The following is a 19,336-nucleotide window of genomic DNA, read 5'->3' as shown; positions in this document are numbered from 1 at the left end:
CATATCCAACTACAGACTCATTGCCATTCTTTCCCCACTAGCCAAAATAATGGAGAAATGTGTACACAAGCAACTAATGCAATACCTTACACAGAATAACTTACTATACAACTTCCAGCATGGTTTCAGCCCATACCACAGTACCACCTCAGCCCTCCTTTCCTTTACTAATGCCATAAACAATAACAGAAATGACAATAGGCTAACCTCCGCCCTCTTCCTTGACCTATCAAAAGCTTTTGACATGGTCAACCATGAACTTCTCATTCTTTCTCTAAAATTCATTTCCATCAACACGCACACTATCCAGTGGTTACAGTCCAACTTAACTGGTAGACAACAGGCAGTACTATGGCGGGGGAAACCCTCCAGTCAGCTACATCTCACACTTGGTGTCCCTCAGGCTCCATCCTAGGCCCACTACTCTTCTCTATTTTTATCAATACTCTTCACACTGCTATCCCTAAAGCTACCTGTATTCAATATGCAGATGATTCCACTCTCATCTGTTCAGCCACCTCCCCATCCAAACTACAAATCTTAACCCAAAATACATTTAACACTATTGCAAACTGGCTCGCCAACCAGCGCCTACTACTGAACCCCAATAAAACTAAACTTCTACTCTTCACCCCCACTAGTAGATCTACCACACTTTCATTCTCTGTCATGTCTAACAATGGAACCACTATCTCCCCAGTTCAAATTACTAAATTTCTGGGAGTTATCATAGACAATAATCTCAAAGTTGGCCTACAGGTCATCAAAACCATACAGACCATCAATAGGAAGCTTGGATCACTGTACAGAAACAAGACACTCTTAACCCCACTTGCTAGGACTGAAATTGCCCGATCACACCTACTCTCTACTCTTTTATATGCCTCACCTGTACTCTCAAAAATCAATAAAACTGAACTAAGTAAGCTGTCCCATAGCTACAACCATATTGCCAGATTTGCCACTGGCTCCACCTATAGAACCCATCACTGTCAGAACCTAAAGCAACTAGAATGGTTAGAACTGCCCAATTTAATTCAATTCAATCAACTCTTAATAGCGCACAAAGTTCTATACTACCCTAAAGATACTCCCTCTCTTATAAATATTATTAAGCCATATAGCAACCTGAAATACCTACAGTCAGCTGAAAAATTAGTGGCCCAAACCCACAAAGCTAATAACTCAGCTGGTAATCCTGTTCACCAACTTTGTTAGCAAAACCTGGAATACCTTGCCAAACTATATAACCCTGAAATCCTCCAAAAGTCTCTTCAAAAAAAAAAACTCAAACAGTATCTCAAATTGAACTGGCTATGCCCATGTAACAACCCAGATTAAGTTATAAAACAATAGCATAATCAGTAATTATCATAGCATAATCAGTAATTATCATAACATCTAACTACATCACCATGCTATGTATCCAATCTTACTTGTAATTGCGTATGTCCATGAGAAATGTGAGTCCCTACTAGGGACTAACTGTGAGTTACAATCTTACTTGTAATTGTCTCTGTCCATGAGAAATGTGAGTCCCTACTAGGGACTAACTGTGAGTTACAATCTTACTTGTAATTGTCTCTGTCCATGAGAACTGTGAGTCCCTACTAAATAAGCAATGAAATACTAGTCACTACAGATTTATAAGAAAAGTGAGATTTCTAACAACTTCAGCAATTCAGAAATAATCTTGAGTAAAACAGAAACTGTATTGTGTTCAATTGTAAAAAATGTATGTCTGACGTACTTTAATGCATAAACATGTAAAATATAAGTAAAATCAGTACTATAAACAAATAGCAAAACGTCCTGATATTCTAGAGAACAAAATATTTCCCAAGCCCTCTCCAACAGCTACATCAGTCAATCCACATCTAAAAACTCACAATGAATGAAATAGCATAAACAGCTTAAATGCTACAAGAAATGCTTTCATTCAAGCAAGAAAATGAAGTCTAAGCCATGGGTATGGTTTGTCCTGTAAGTCTCAAGCTTCAACTAAAAAACGTCTCACTCTGTACATCTGAAAAGGTAGGAACCCTACTATTAATCAAGTAAACAAGAATATTATTAAAACAATTTGCACTGTTGAGGTGCCAATATTCTGTTACCTTTAAACCTGCATAAAATGTTTAATTGTTCTTCCTATTTTTAAGAACAAGAAAAACAAACAAAAAAAAAAAAAACACGCAGGAAAATGTGATAAATTAGATCATTATGTAAGTATTTTAAATTATTAAACTTTAGTTGCACACATTCAGCACAGCAATTATATATTTCACACTTAGTCTGAAAGTAATCACATTTCTTTATATTCTGGCATCTTTATTAAATGGTGTCATGATGTTTCAGATGTTTGAATTTGTTTTCCCTTTCCTTTCAATTTTAAGAACAGCTTGTGTTTTTGGCAGTAAGCAAAATATATGAGATCTTTATATTCATATTTTGAAAAACAGCTAACTTAAGGTCTCAAGCTTGATTTTAATTGTCAAGTTTTGGATAAGATATCATACAAAAGAAATAAAATAAAGGAATGCAATAGTGAGAGTTAAATGTCACATAGTACATTTATTATAGTTTGAAGCTAACACAAGGCAAACTAATGATTCTGAATGATTTATATATTTTAATTTTAATAAATCAAGGCGAAAACAATATTGATTATAAACTGCATTATAAATCAAGATCTTTTAAGATGCTAAGTATAAGCACTGAGTCAGGGGATGGGAGAACAAAGCAAGGAAGGCAGGGGGTGGGGGCACCCAGCATAGGCACTGGAAGCTGTTAATGACTGGGGGGGCAGAGGGTGACGGGGCACTTAGTGAACTAAAAAGGGTAATTTTTATAACTATTTGCTGCCACAACATAGGTTCACTTGGAAGACATTTTAAGCTTAGCCAATTCCCTTTTGGTGCTTGAATTAACATTTTCTGATTGGTCTTAGCTATCCCCATGGCTGATAATTGTATATTAGCCCTAGTGAGAACAACTGTGATCATACCATAGGTAATTTGAGGGGGCCATGTAAGGGATGCAGCATTTAGGAACTGCCTCTATCCATTAGTGGCATGAGGGGAAATCTTGGAGTACATTTTCTATTACCCATCCTTACATACAAGTTGCATTTGAATATGGATGGATGAGCTTTGCTTTATTTTTATGGATAGTCTGTTATAGAACAGTGGTAGCCTCTGTTATATATATATATATCCATCTCTCCACAACATTCAGTTTAGATACCTGGAGTGAGTATTTCTGATGCCACTTGACTTGCTGATGTTCAGTAGGTCCATCTGTATTATGTCGGAGGATACTTTGTATGCCAGACACGTCACCTCTAAGCACTCTGTAGGATACTGAGTATAATAATAAATCTTTGTGGTGGTCCATGCAAGACCTACTGTTTAGGACTTGCATCTTTTTAGTAAGGTATCTCTGAAGGTATTCCAATTGTTGCATGGGGCTGGACAGATACATGCTAAAGTGGGCATTATACAAAATGATTGACATAATGAGAGCTTTGTAAAGGTGGACAACAACATAACTAGATCTAGTCATAATCAATTTGTTTATAAGCTGTGCAATATAGAAAGGCTTTCTTATGACTCTGCGCACATGCTGGTCAAAAGTTAGGTCACTGTACACACAAGTTCCCAAATGCCAAACAATTGGATCAGTTCTCAGAGGGCATTGTCATGATTTTGACACCAGTTATTATTTGGGACAAACCTTCCTGCATGATGATTAAGTAATTTGGCAATTCAATAACTTCTCCTAGCTTGCAGTCATCTCAAACTTAGCTGGCCAAAGCTCTTTGGTATTTCCTTTTCCTTTTGAGATGTATATGCGAAACAGAAAAAGTGTCCACACCGAACCCTGGGGGACTCCATTGGTGACTGGTCTCTTCCCCTGTTTTGATCTCCTGCATCCTGTGAGGCAATGCAGTTGGTGATTTAAGTGTTTGCTCCTACATTATTCATCTTTTGTACTACACCTGAGTAGGGATTGTGTCAAAAGGCTTGGTCAGGTCAAGGTAGTGTGGTGTGAACTGTTTTACCTTTATCCATTGCTTTGGTAACAAGAGTAAAGCTTAAAATTTGCCTATGATTTTGTGCCTTTCACACTTTCATCTGGGCTGTTTTCAAACACATTTTTAGGGTCACACATACATGTATGCATTCCTTGATTCACCTTCCTGATTGTATTAAATTATATTCCTTGTATAATACAGCACACTTGTTCGACTTAAGTTAGAGCGCATTTTAAATGTATTGTTTAAACATTTTCCAGTAGGCAATGAAACAAAACTGCGTTAACCTATAATGACAAAACTGCCCTATATAGAACATTTCCATCATAAAGGTCTACTTCCACACACAACTGCATTTTAAATTTATTGTTTGAACATTTTTCCAGTAGGCAATGAAGCAAAATGCATGCACCAATAATGACAAAACTGCCCTATTCAGAACATTTCCATGACAACAGTCTACTTCCACACACACCTGCATTTTAAATTTATAGTTTGAACATTTTTCCAGTAGGCAATGAAGCAAAATGCATGCATCAATAATGACAAAACTGCCCTATTCAGAACATTTCCATGATAACCAGTCTACATCTACACACCATATATAAATACAGAATCACAGTAGTGTAAGCCATAGGCATGTTGCACAGCTTCTTGAACTTATTTTCAATTTGGGGGGGGGGGGCAGGGACACATTTTAAACATTGCTTGTATAATTTTGGAAATCTGCTTGCATAAAATGTGTTACGACCATGCATTTCACTACCAAGTCTTGAACCCAGAACTCTGTGCACTACAGTCAAGCAACATACGACTAAGCTAAACCAGCAGTTTCTTGAAAGACAGGAAGACAAACATAAATGGCTATCATATCATTTAATGAATTCAGTTCTCACTTCAGCTCTCAACCTCTTAGCACAAAAATACAGAACAAAGCCAATAATGGGGGAATACAGCCCCAAAATAGGGGCACATTTCAAATACTGATTTTATAATCTTAGAAAATTGCTAAAATAAAAGTTTTGTTTTACCACTGGGAATAGAACATAAATGTGAGGCATAAATTCACAAGTGATGGTGGCTAGGATCTTTAAGCTCTTTTTACCTGTACCCAAGGTGCAGGGTTTGAGCCTGAGTACCTCTAGCCACCAGATGTATCCTGTTGGGGGCATTTTCACGTCCAGATTCTGCAGCTGAATACAACCATCTTCAGTCCTCGTAGCTAAAGAAAGCCCAAAAATACCGTCAGATAATGCGTGATGATATCAGAATACAATTTGAGACAGTTGGGAGGTTGGATTGATCTGCAAAAGTGGGGGGCTCCCCCTCTCCCCTCGCTCTATGTTTCCGGCGCCCATGATAGCCAGAAAAAGCTTACTGCAAATTCAGTTCTTCTCTGTGATGATTATGACTGCTTTCGGTGACTACTAATTTCATAAAAACGCTTGAATAAATTACCATTCTGAAACTTAAAAAAGAAACGTATTAATATTTATCTAGCTTAGAACATGAGACTTAAAGTCACACTACTACACTATAGATGGCTAATTAAGTAAACAAATTACTAAATTTGGTATTCTAAGTTATATATTTGTTTCTGTAACTTAATGTCTTACTTTAACATAACTACTTCTTACTTACAATCTTAGAAATTAATGTTTATATGTATAATTTGTTCTAATGAAAATAAATTAAGAGAAACTGATTACCTATTATTCTTATAGGGTCTGTATTACATCGTCAAACTCACAAGAGTTTGAACGATGTAATATCGAACTGTAAAATTTGAAACCCCATAACTACGAAAACACGAAACACGATTTTTTTTCCTAATGTGGAGGGCTGCACCCCCAACACCCCCCCCCTACTTAAATATACCAACTCCGAGATCACACCACAGTGGAGGAAATAGCAAAGCCCCGAAAACAGCCCAGCAATTTTTTTCCCTGGGAAAAAAATCTGTGTGCATGGCTTCGCTATTTTCATATTTCAAACATTTGGGTTCGATATTACAGTGTTCATACTCCTGTGAGTTCAACGTTGCAATACAGTCCCATTCTTATATTGATTGTTAAGAAGGCATTTCTCAAATAAAGAAGCCTAATACATGCTTACATTTATGTGCTCCTTTTCCTCTCACAGTTTAACATATATACATATATACATCTACACACACACACACACACACACACACACACACACACAGTGTGTGTGTGTGTGTGTGTGTGGGGGGGGGGGGCTACTACTAAATTTTGAACTTTCAGAATGTCAAACTGCTTGTTGTCAAGACCAGAAGATCAACAGTTTGAAAATTCAAACTGTTTAAACGGAGATTGCCATACAGCAAGAAATGGCATATTTGCTGTTTTCCTCACTGTAGTGCAATCTCGGAGTTGGTATATTTAATTAACAGGGGGTGTGGGCATCATGCCACCCAACATGGGTGGTGTAGGGGGGGGCTTTGTTTTTAATTTTTTTTTTTTTTATTTAACTTTTGAACTTTCGAAATGTTGATCTTATGGTCTTGACCATAAGCAAGCTGACATTCTGAAAGTTCAAAATTTAGAAGTAGACCCACACATACACAAACATATATATATATATATATATATATATATATATATATATGAATCACTACCTAATCTCGAAATTTTGAAATATCAAATTTCAAAATCTCCAGACTATATAGCCGAAACCCCTAAATACAAAAACACCAGAAGCGTGAAATTAAAAATCCCGTTGTTTGGAGATTTTGAAGTAGCGCTTCTGGTGTTGCGGTATGTTGATGTATAGGTGGAAGTTCAGGTAAGTATCTATGTGTAAGTGTGTTGGTTAGGGGCTTTAGTGTGTGCCAGTGTGTGTTATGACTGCGATCTATGTGTGCGAGGGGATTGTAGGTGTGTGGTGTTATTTTCATGTGTTTGTGTAGTGAGTTCTTGGAGTTAGTATATTTAAGTAGGGGGTGTAGGGGGCGAAGACCCCCCCACATGAGAGGTGCAGGGGTGCTTGCCTGCTTGCTTGTATGTAGTGTAGGTTTGTGTGTTGGTGGAAGGTGTGTGCATGTGTATGTGTGTGGTGTATGTGTAGTGTAGTGTTTGGATTTAAAATTGTGCGCTTCTGGTCTTTCGGTATTTAGGGGTTTCGGCTATATAGTCTCGAGATTTTGAAATTCAATATTTCAAAATTTCGAGATTATGTAGTGAATTTATATATATATATATATATATATATATATATATATATATATAGTATACATAGCATATGTAATATGTATTATATATATTCACACTGCAATTTAAGAACTTGATATTTAAAATGCTTTTGACAAAAAATTATTAACAGGTTTCCCTTAACAATTTTAAATAGAGAATGTGACTTACTTCAAGCTTTTTTAATTTTGAGTTTGATTTCCACAAATTAACATCTGTTTGTCTTTTGAGAGAAGCAGCACTCCATTCCATATCTTCTGAAGAAATAATTACTTTATTTTTCAGAAAATAATCAGATGCCTCTACTAAAGAATCAAAAGTCTTAATACCATCAGAAAGGCTAACTTTTATTTTTGCTGGAAAAAGAATACTTGTTTTGTGCCCTTTTTTTCTTCAGTTCTTTAAATGGAGGTAACCAAACTGAGATACTGTACGTGCATGCCCCACTTGCCAGTTTGGTTAGATGTGGACATGCCGTGGACATAATTTCTATTTTCCTCAATGTAGTGCAATCTCAAAATTGGTATATTTAATTTGCAGGGGGGATGGCAAAACCACCCTTAAAAAATGAAAAAAAAACCCATTCTGTTGGGTCATGGCCATGTGGTGGGCGGAAGTAAGGTGGCCTTTGTTATTGTGCAACCAGTGGGGTATGCATGTAGAGCATTGCCAAGCAAGCTTTCCTTGTGTTTATTACTTTTGTAAAATAGTCATTTTAAAAATGAATAACGCTTTTCTCTTTATTTGAATACTAGGAATGGACCATGCAGTTTTTAAAATTAAATTATTTTCTATACTTAACGCAAACCTTACTATAACTGAATGCAGAGGAACATTTTCTTTTCTTGTAGCATTGACCAATGATCTGTGTGCCTTTGTACACTAAAAGAAAGGGCTTTGGGCAGATTCTATAATTTATGTAACTATGTCTAGAGAAAATCATCTGTGTTTTCCCTTCATACCTTTCTGGCATACCGTAAATTATTATCTTGTTCCTTCTAACTCTGTTCTCTAAATCATCATTTCATAGTATACTTACTTTGCATTTTTATTAGACTCTCCATATGGTCCTCTGTTTTTATATTCTTCTTTAAAATTATCAGTTTTACAGTCTAACTTGCTATTTTCAAAGATATATGTTGCATGTTCTGGATCAAAGATCGTATTTCTTTTTTTGAAATATGAGTCTCGTACACTTCTCTTTGAGTAATACATTTTCAGGTCTCCACTGTTAAAACTTTAATCTTTCTGACTTGATTTTTTTAAGTCTTAGATAAAAGCTTATATTCTTTAGTTATGCTTTACTTTTAGAATAAATTATTTAATTAAATACCTCAGATATATTATTTTCCTCCTAAAATTTCTCAGATTAAATATTTGAAGTTAGGAAGTTTGTTTCAGTTGTTTTTCCTCACTCTGCCATCTTGGCCTTTTCATTCTAATAAGAATGATTTTTATCTCTCTGGGGGTTTAATTAGGTGAGCACTTTTGTTTCTGTGAGGATCACCTATATGGATTCTGTATATGCAGAGTGTGCATTTACATTTTGACACTCTAATGAATGGGAAATGTGGTCTATGTTTAATTCTCAGTTTATTACATTATATTGCATTTCTTGTTCAATTTTATCACTTTTTAAAATTAAACTATGGCTAGGATTCAAAAATTCCTCAATGCCAGTGCTAATCACTTAACAATTGTCGGTCAGTTAGTGCAATTTTTTTGAAATGCAATTCAGAGACAAGTATGGCTGCAATGAGAAAGACATTGTTATCTGCTCAGTATCAAGTTTCTGAACTGAACACTGCACTGTCAGACTTGACATTCCTATTTTTCTCCCTAGTGGCCCATGATTCACATAATCAAAGACACCATTGTACACACACACACACACACACACACACACACACACACACACACACACACACACACACTCATATGCACACGCACACACACGCGCATACATGCACACACACACACACACACACACACACACACACACACACACATACATACACACACACACACACACACACACACACACACACACACACACACTCAAATGCACACACACACGCATACATGCACACACACACACACACACACACACACACACACACACACACACACACACTCACACACACACACACACACACACACACACACACACACACGCACACACACACACACACACACACACACACACACACACACGCACACATGCACACACACACACACACACACACACACACACACACACACACTCACACTCACACACACACGCACACACACGCACACACATACACACACACACACACACACACACACACACACACACACACACACAGTCCCAGACAAACATAGACTGCTCATAGAAAGTGCTGCCTGAGGCAAACTCCCTAAATGTACACCCAGAAAACATTTTGAGAAAGCTTCACTTTACCTCTTCCATGTAAGGGACTTTGTCCCCTAATTCCATTACTTTTATGCACTCATTTCATAATTGCACAACATTAGAGAAGAGAAGTTGTTATAAATAAACAACACAAATAAAGGAAAATACTTTACTGTTAAAGTGTTAATTCCTTTTTTGTGGTTTTGTTTTATCATCTAAGTACTGGGAGTGTTGTAGTATTTGCCTTTTTTGTAAACGATAAAATATCCATTACGTTTGAAACATTGATTTCACAACTGTGATCTCATAGTAGAGTCAAAACAGTGTTAATGTTTTCCATGAGCTGTCACCTCAGGGTATCTTCCCTTGCGTCTCTGTTAACAGGAGTGTTGTATATATGTATGTATATATAATCACCTATTTGCGTAGGTCAGGATGTTTGTGGGGGATATTTATGTCTTTATTTTTCTGTATGTAATATGTAAAGTTAAACATTTCAGTCCTTGTTTCAATTTATTTTATTTAATTAGGTAATAATTTTGTTTAGACGGGCGGCCACGGTGGTGCAGTGGTTAGCATTGCCGCCTCACAGCAAGAGGTTCTCCGGTTCGATCCTCGGCTGGGGTGCCTTCTGTGTGGAGTCTGCATGTCCTCCCTGTGGTCACGTGGGTTTCCTCCGGGTGTTCCGGTTTCCTCCCACATCCCAAAGACATGCTGCAGGTGGATTGGATACTCTAAATTGGCCCTAGGTGTGCGTGTGAGTGTGCCTTCTGTGGAAGGTTGGGCGCCGGGCTGGCAACTCGACACCGTAAAACTCCACTGCCATTCAATGTGCAGACAGGTGATCCGCTGTGGTGACCCCTAACCGGGATAAAGCCAGAAGAAGAAGGTAATAATTTTGTTTAGCACTTTCAAACAGAAGGGTGTCTTTTTATTTATATGGGTTTAGAATTATAAGTGGACAATTTAGTTCTAAACAATGGGTCATTAAAAAATAAGTATTCCATTAAGGTTAATAACTTGTCAGAGTTCACAGGACCACATTATAGCACCCACTTCTTCATAGTTTTAGGCAGTGGTCTTTTAAATCTGTCCACTGCTGAAATGTAACATTTTAATTTTATTTCTTTCAGGCTTTAACCACAGCTTTATAATTTATTTTAACTCAATTCTCTGAGCTCTTACTGGATTGTCTGTTTTAAAGGTCCAGTTGTAAAATTGTACAGCTTGCACTTCAGATATTATAACGAGCCCTGGATAACAATTCCTTTTTAATCGTTTCCTAATCATTATAATCACTCCTAATCACATCCACATACATTTTCACTGCTTATCCTCTTTGCTAGAAACAAACAATGTTGTCAGATTCTGGTCTGTGCTAGTTCTCTTGTAAGTTGCTTAATAATTTCTTTGCCCAAGGTGTAAGTCTGGGTTCGTAATCTTGTTAGCCAGCCCTGATAGTTACTGTTGCAGTTGCATAAGATTTTGGTTTGTCCCCACCTTAGAATCTATTAAGGCCTGCATTAATTCCGCTATTGTTGTGGATGAAATAACATGAAAAAAATCAGAAAACCAAAGTTTTGCCACACAACTGAGCACACATCAAGTAACAGCAGCAAAATATCTCTGGATTATGAAGTCCACAGGAAAATTTAGCTCAGACAGTTCAGACAGTTCACAATGCATGAATATCAGTGTTAGTTTGACATGTCCTTGACATAAATTCGGTACTTTTCTGTTAAGCCCCTACCACTTCGTTGTGTTTTGGCGGTATTGCTGTGTTTTGGAGAACAGGAAGTGCAACAACTGGAGTTGACTTCACCCTGAAAGTTAACAAATGGGATAGTAATACATTGGTTCGGTTACAGCTGTGGGATATCGCCGGTATGTAGACAAGGTTTAGTCCAGTTTGGTAGTTATTGCTGTCTAAGTCAAACAGTTGGTAATACAGTTATTCTGTACACCTGGACCCGGTGGCATCTCTGAAACCTTTGACATGTCTGTATAAATTTTCAGTACAACTTTTGTCATTCAGTATACTTCTAGGCTTCCTTGAAAAGTGCTGTCATATACCTATATACCTTTTTATATTTGAAAACAGTCGCTGCATTGTGCAGTATATTTTAAGAGACTGTGGCTTCTTGAACTTTGTAGAAAGTAATTACAACAGTTAGCTGTGTACAACAGTGAACTGTTGACATCTTATTTCAAATAAGAATTAAGGTGATTGCTCACTTGTATTTTGGGGAAAATCTGCTTCAGGTATTATGAGGTTTTCTGTTTTTCATGATGAGAAATGCCAAAGCAGTCCAATAATTGCATTATGATTTACGTTTCGTCTTCTACCACTTTGGGCTGCTTTTCTTTTTGACAGAAAGTGCTAGGATTTGCTCATTAGGAAGGTTGAAGTTATCCAGCATCAAAAATGCCCCGTGCCATGATACATTTTGTGTATTTTGAAATCATTTTGATGATTGGGTGAGTAATGTAGTGATATCAGTCTCATTTTACAGCCGTGTCTGTGTGGAATAAGGTAGGGTCATTTGTTGTGGCTGGCAAGACCAAGATGATAAGTTGCAGTACAAGTTGTGGAATATAGTTTTTTGTGAAATGTCCGTACATATTACAAGTAGTGGTACAGTGTCCTGTATGATACATATAACGTATTAATTACTACCTGTGGTTTTAAAACTGGTAATAAGAGTGATGAGGAAGGACATGTCAAGCTTTTTGTAAGCGAACATGACACAGCATTACATTGGAAGAAAGTGAAATAGTTGTTAGTAAGTCCCTTGCATTTACAATTACATCACTTTGGAAAGATTTCTCCTGTGTATCAGGTGCTGGGGAGCTGTAACTGATATTTCTCCCAGATTTTTTGTTTATGGCACTTTTAAAGTTGTATGAAGTAGACCCATGTTTAAGTTTTTCTGCTGTACAGCGTGACTGTTAAATATTGTGTTTTAATTTAACATAATAGTCATTTAAGTTCTTAGTAAGCATCCCACACTTTATTGTGCCCCACTGCAAACACAGTTATGAACAGGAAACCAAAAAAAAGCGGCTGGTGTGGGTGAAATATGCCAAAACAAAACCAGTGGCAAGTGGTAGGGTTTTAATGGAAAATTACCATAAATTCTTATGCCCACGTACTTCAGCAGTGCCAAGTCTTAAAAACACATTCTTCTTCTTCCCGGTTAGGGGTCGCCACAGCGAATCACTTGTCCGCTCATGATTGGCAGTGAAGTTTTACAGTGTTGAGTTGCCAGCCCGGCGCCCAACCTTCCACAGAAGGCACACACTCATGCCTAGGGCCAATTTAGAGTGTCCAATCCACCTACAGCATGTCTTTGGGATGTGGGAGGAAACTGGAGTACCCAGAGAAAACCCACGCGACCACAGGGAGGACATGCAGACTCCACACAGAAGGCACCCCAGCCGAGGATCGAACCGCAGAACCTCTTGCTGTGAGGTGGCAATGCTAACCGCTGCACCACTGTGGCCGCCACAAGTCTTAGAAACACATTAAAGGGATATATTTGCTGCACACACTGTTGAAGGGAAAACTGATCAAATGATCTTTCCTTTCTTTTGCAAATTTCTGCTTTTGCTAGCTATTAAATAGTCATGCATAGCTGGAAGGTTTGAGTGCCTTTGCTATACATTCTTTCTAATAATAAAGAAGGAATTTCCCAGCATCTTGCATTTTTGTGTGCATCCATATTACTCCATAGTTTGCCATCGGTTCTTACCCCTACATTAATTATATTTATATTTGTTTTTCTTTTCTGTTACTAGTCATGACTCACCCATCTCTGTCTCTATTTTTTTTTCTTTCATGGTACTTTACTCGGCCCTTACTGCAGGCCCAGTTTAAAGAAATATGCTATTGACACATGGGCACACCAGATCATAAAGTAGAGGCTTGATTCCTTGTGTTTTATTTTTCATCTGCAATAATTATATGCTGTAAAATCTCCCTCTTAATTGTGTTATTTATGACTTTTTGTTACTTCCATGTCCACTGCTCACCCAGCCCACCTGTACTCTTGTCTTGGAATAGTGAAATATCATATTGCACTAATATGTGAAAAATAATGATATTTATGATCAAAAGTTTCTGTGACCAAATTTTGATCTGTAACTGGACTGCTGTCATACCTCCACTGTCATTGCTACCTACAAGAAACACAGATGCTTCTTAATAGGTATTTTTCTTTTTCATAACTATCAACGCCAGTACTATTCCCTTCTCATCCAAAGCAGGGTTATTTTTCCATCTGTGATGATGAGACACAGTCAAAGCAGTACCCCATCACCACCACCAACATTTATGCTGACTGATGCTTATTTAAGAGAGTGGCTTCTAATCTGTGTGCATTAAATAACACAAGCTAATATGCTAATATTACTCTTTATCTTACCTCTCTTTGTCTATCACTCCTTCCTTCCTTTTTTCTCTTAGGTATTAAATGATCTTAACATAATGAGAATGTTAGTTATTTATTCATTTGCTTTTGTTTACAGGAAATGTCTGACTGGGTAAAGCTCCTTTTCAGTGGGGACCAGACAAAAAAAACTCCACGACATAAAATAAATACATAAAGGCAATATTGGCTTAATGTTCATCAGTTTACAGTGATCAGGGAGTACTGTCCCTCTTCCTTCCTCCACATGTCACTGAAAATAATGAATTCCAAGTTGTATTTGTTTACACCTTTGAGTACCCAAGTCCTTCTGTATTACTGCATCAAGCAGAAGCATGCACAAACCCAGGTCCTTTAACAGATCCAAATATCTGTATATCTTCATCTTCCTCATCTATAAAGACATGACTGGGAAAGTCTTTCACCCTGCCCTCCTCTGAATGGTTAGACATTAATCACATGCCCATGGTATGTCTTGAAACTTTGCAGCCAAATGAGAATGGACCCACCCGTTCCCTGCACATAATGCCATCTCAGTGGCTGCACAGAACATTCCCCTGTGCCCGTTGTATCTTTCCTGATATGAAAGGCAGCTTGTTGTACTCAAATGTAGAAGGCAGAACGTAGCAGTGACCCATCCTCCAGCTGGCCTATCCTGAGAATGCCCCTTATCTGGCCTACTAGTATCCAGCTGCTGCGTATGTATCTGTTCCACATTCTCATCATTCCCAAGGCTCTTTCCCATCCTCAGTATTCTAATGATTGTCCAGACTTTTGTAGAATCTCTTTTTCCTCCTAGCTTCATTGCTGTTTCTAGTCCTGACACCCTTGTTTTGTTAGATATCTCCATGTGCCCTTTCAGTATCTGAAACTGTACAATGGTTTGCACACTAAATCCCTAAATCCAACAGCATAACTTTAAAGCATAACGGAAATTCCCTGAAGATGTGTAATATCTGTGTGTAAAACTTCCAGAGCCCTAGCCCCTGTGGTCCCTTTATTATTGTCTGTCTTTTAGTTCTCATAGTGATAGTACTACTGATAACACAAAGGGAAGAAAAGAGCTTGTCTCTTCTCTTTCACCTGTTGAAACAGTGGGTGAAACTTTTATAGCATAACACAAAATTAAGATTCAGCAGCATCCTTATACACAGCATGTGTGCATATTTATTTGCAACTCATGTTTAAATATAGAGTTGTAAGAACAACCTTCCAAATCGACCTTTCTGCCTTGGTTCCACCTGCAGTACCATTTCATGAATACACTTAATGCCAGATTCATTAATGCCTACACCAAGTGTATACCAAGTGTACACCATTCTAAGTGAGCAGGCAACCCAAGCATAACACACCTTGTTCCTCCTAATGTTAGTTTTCCTATTGATTTTCTTGCAGCCTTAAATACTCAGGGGGTTTCATAAAGGTTACTACAAAGTATAGACTATGTGTACACTTAGTGTAATCTTTCTGAGTGACTAGAAAGCACAAGCAATGGGGTAGGGATGTTTTTGGGTACAGAATTTGTACACTTAGTGAAGGCATTAATTAATATGCCCTTTAGTCTTCTCCTGGCTAAGCAGGTTCCTTTACTCCCTAATGCATACCTGCAGTTATAGTAGGACCAGTCTCTCTCTTCCAGCTATGCTGCAGTTATTAAAAGAAAATCATCCAGCGAATGAATATTTAATTTCTAGAGATTTTGTTTTTCCTGGACTGACTGGATTGCTGAGCTGAGCAGCCCAACGTGTGTGCATGCCATGCAACACTCATTCGAGAAGGGTTTGTGAAACTGGCCCTCACTTCAGTGACATACACGGCTCTCATCATGGAGGATCATGATGGTTGACTTGAGGCCACTGTTACCAGCCAGCATGCTGCAGTCATTATCAACTTGTATTCTGTCCTGTCCAGCTGCCAATCTGTTTTCCACCCTCATATTTTGAACCATGCAATGTATGATGCGATGCAATGTTGGCTTCTTTGATAAATACAGAGTAACACCCTCTGAGGTATCCAAACACCTGAAGCACCCTTACAAATGCAAACACATGCTTCACTATTATACATATCCGCTATACATATCTGCTGTATTCCAAGAGGTTGTCAGCAAGGTTTACAATTGATAGACAACAATATTCTAACAAAGATAATTTTTGGATCCCTTTAATCCCCATATTGATGTGGCATACCCTTTATCCATGTGATTTGCATGACTATGAATAAGCTGGCCATACATTAACTGGTCTTAAAAGAGAACCCTATGCAAGCTGTCACATGTGACTGTCATAAACACTGTCATCATGGCTGCAGAACACAAAGATGATTCTGCAAACTGAACTGCATACACTTGATAATTAATGGCATATGGAAACACTTCAATAGTTTTGTCAAAACATCTTGCTCTTTCTAAATAATACAGTTTGTGGAGTTGTCTGCTGCCTCATGGATGTGCAACAGTGGGGCTAGTATGTATAGGTTAGGGGTGTAGGAGTAAATCCCCTTATCTTGGAAGCATCAGGTGACACAGACCCCTGCAGACATTCTTTTCTGTTGTTTTCCATTACTATTGTATTTGTAGGCTTTCTGGCACTTTACTGTTCTGCCCTTGCCAGTGTCAGTCAGTCTGTCAGAATGTCATCAAGTATGGGTTTTCTTCATTTAGTTGTAGTAGCACACTATTTTATTTTTATTTTTTGCATTGCAACTTTGTAGTTATATTTCCCATTACATTTTGCATAACCATAATCAGTTATGCTTTAGCAAGAAAGGTAGTCAAGAGTATGAGAAACTTGGATGCAGAACTAGGACATAAAGCATGCAGACATAGGCTGAAAAGATGAATACAGAAAACATACTTTTTCATTCTAAAAACTACACCAGTACAATTCACTTTTTTAGTAATCTTTTGCTACAGATGAGTCCTGCAAAAAAGATTTAAAATCTCTTTGAAGCTTAAGGTATATGAGCTGCTAGAAGGGAACATCTGATTTATGCAAGATCTATCGAATTCTCTGTTAACAATCTCTGGCATAACAGTCTTTAGCAGAGGCATATTTGAGATGTACTAGCTTTAAGACTGCAAGTAATTACATTAATTGTGATAAACAATATTACGTTAGCTACAGTGTCAACTACTCAACTCTGACATCTGGAATTTGTACCATCAAGAAACCAGTCATCACTTTGATCTGCCCGTATCATGTTTGTTCTTTATGTGTTGTCCCACATTCCTTCCACTTTCCTATTACCAAAAATGTTTATGTTTTTATCTTTTCTTTATTAAATAAGTATTCTTATGTTACAGTATTTGAAAAGATGTGAAAGATTTTCTTCACAAGAAAGTGAATGTAAAATAAGCATGTATCAATATCCTTTGCATTATGTGAAATTTCCTGATCTAAACATAATCTTTCCTATTCAGACTGGGCATTTTTTATTTTCCAATTCATTCAAGAATTATTTTAAATACTTCTGTATTTTCTGTGTTTTTTATAGACTACATCCAATTTTTACTTCATAGCTTTCATAATAACATTGCTAGCCTTTTCAATCACAGAATACATTTTTGCAATTTAAATTCTGCCTTATTCCTAGCTGAGGGAAGCATATTATTTTGTAATGTTTGCTACTTAGAAAATGAATATAATATTAAAAAGGCACTCTGATCTGATGATTTATTTAGCATTATTCTTACTTTTAGTTAACATTAAGTTGTTAAAACATTCCTATTATGTTATTTACAAATGTCTCTAAAGTATTGTATTTTTCTGTTGAGTGACAATATGCCTCTCTATATACTTAAAAACATGTCTGCATAGATTCAAGTGTAAAAATTATAACATTTGGCTAAAGATCGATTCACGTATGTATTACGTTGTCATAGTCTGATGGGTCTGGTTTATTTTCAAACCATATAGAAAAGAAACACGTGGACAAGGATTTAGAAACAAACCATGCAGTGTGTAAGGCAAAACTCTGAGATGGGCTGCAACACATACAGTAAAGGTGAGTCCATAAGATGGGTAGTGCAGTTATGCCAGAATGCGAAGTAGCTTGTGCAACAAGTTATGCAATTGGCATTTTTATGAGGTGGAAATGAGTAACCTTATGGAAATGAGACTGGCGACTAAATTAAATAAAGGTAAAAAATATGACAGAGAGATTCAGAAATGTGTAAAAAAAGTTCTGGGTGAGACAAAGCAACCAGTTTAACTTTATGTTATCACTTCCTGGTAAGCAGTGACTTCACTACAGTGTTAGCGGTAGCAGCAGGAGTAGTGGAAATGTGTATGTTAATGCACACCATTTGAGTTAATGCCTATAAGGCTGTCATCTGTCACACTCCACATTTCCATAGGGTCTAACCACCCTTACATACCATTACCCTCATGATTAGGGGCATAGTGTCTGCTACCATGTAGACAAAGATCCCATACAGAAACTCTTACTCATGTATAGCATTGACAGTCATTCCTACAGGGGTCTTCCAATGATTAACTGGTGATCCAATAGATGTGACCCATATGCTGCCTTACAGATGCAACACATGTTCCTTGATGCCATGCTACAGAATGTGGAAGAGTATTTGTGATTTCCAACATCTGTCAAATGAATGACTTATACCAGTGATTTGTTTGAGGTGACTTCCCAGCAGATATCTAATTGGTGATATCCAATATGTCCTTAGTCATGGATCATGACACTAATCCTATGTGAATCCACATACCATGACAGAAAATGCCTTCAGCTCTTCACTGCCACTGAACCACACTATCATTGGTTGAACGTGTTCAAGCAGTATGTTCTGTGAGATCTGCAGCAAGATATTTATTATCTGTGCAATGTTGCACAATATGTTGGGACACTAGTAAGTACAGTAGGGAAGTGCCATTGGAGGACATGATGTGCCATAACCAGAAATGGAGGAAGGGCTTGGCGACGAATCACTTCAAGTCCATGCAGGAAGAGATAACCATGTGAAGCAGTGATATGTCTCTGTTACTGGCTTAGAGACAGTGTCTGTTTCATACTCTTGAACTGGATTAGGCACAACAAACATTAATACTGATGCATGCAGCACTATCTTCTGTTAGGTTACTAGTGAGTATTTCTGCACAAGTAGGTTTTTGTGTCGTGTTCACACTAAGTAAGGACTTGACACATAAACCCACATATGCAGAGGTACTCACTAGTAACTTAACAAAAAATAAGAGACCTCCCAAATGGAAACCACATACACACATAATAATGCAAAAAACAACCAAAACACATA

Source organism: Protopterus annectens, chromosome 1.part2 (assembly GCF_019279795.1).
Source record: "Protopterus annectens isolate FY-2018-M chromosome 1.part2, PAN1.0, whole genome shotgun sequence".
Taxonomy (NCBI): Eukaryota; Metazoa; Chordata; order Ceratodontiformes; family Protopteridae; genus Protopterus; species Protopterus annectens.
This window is presented reverse-complemented; position numbering follows the sequence as displayed.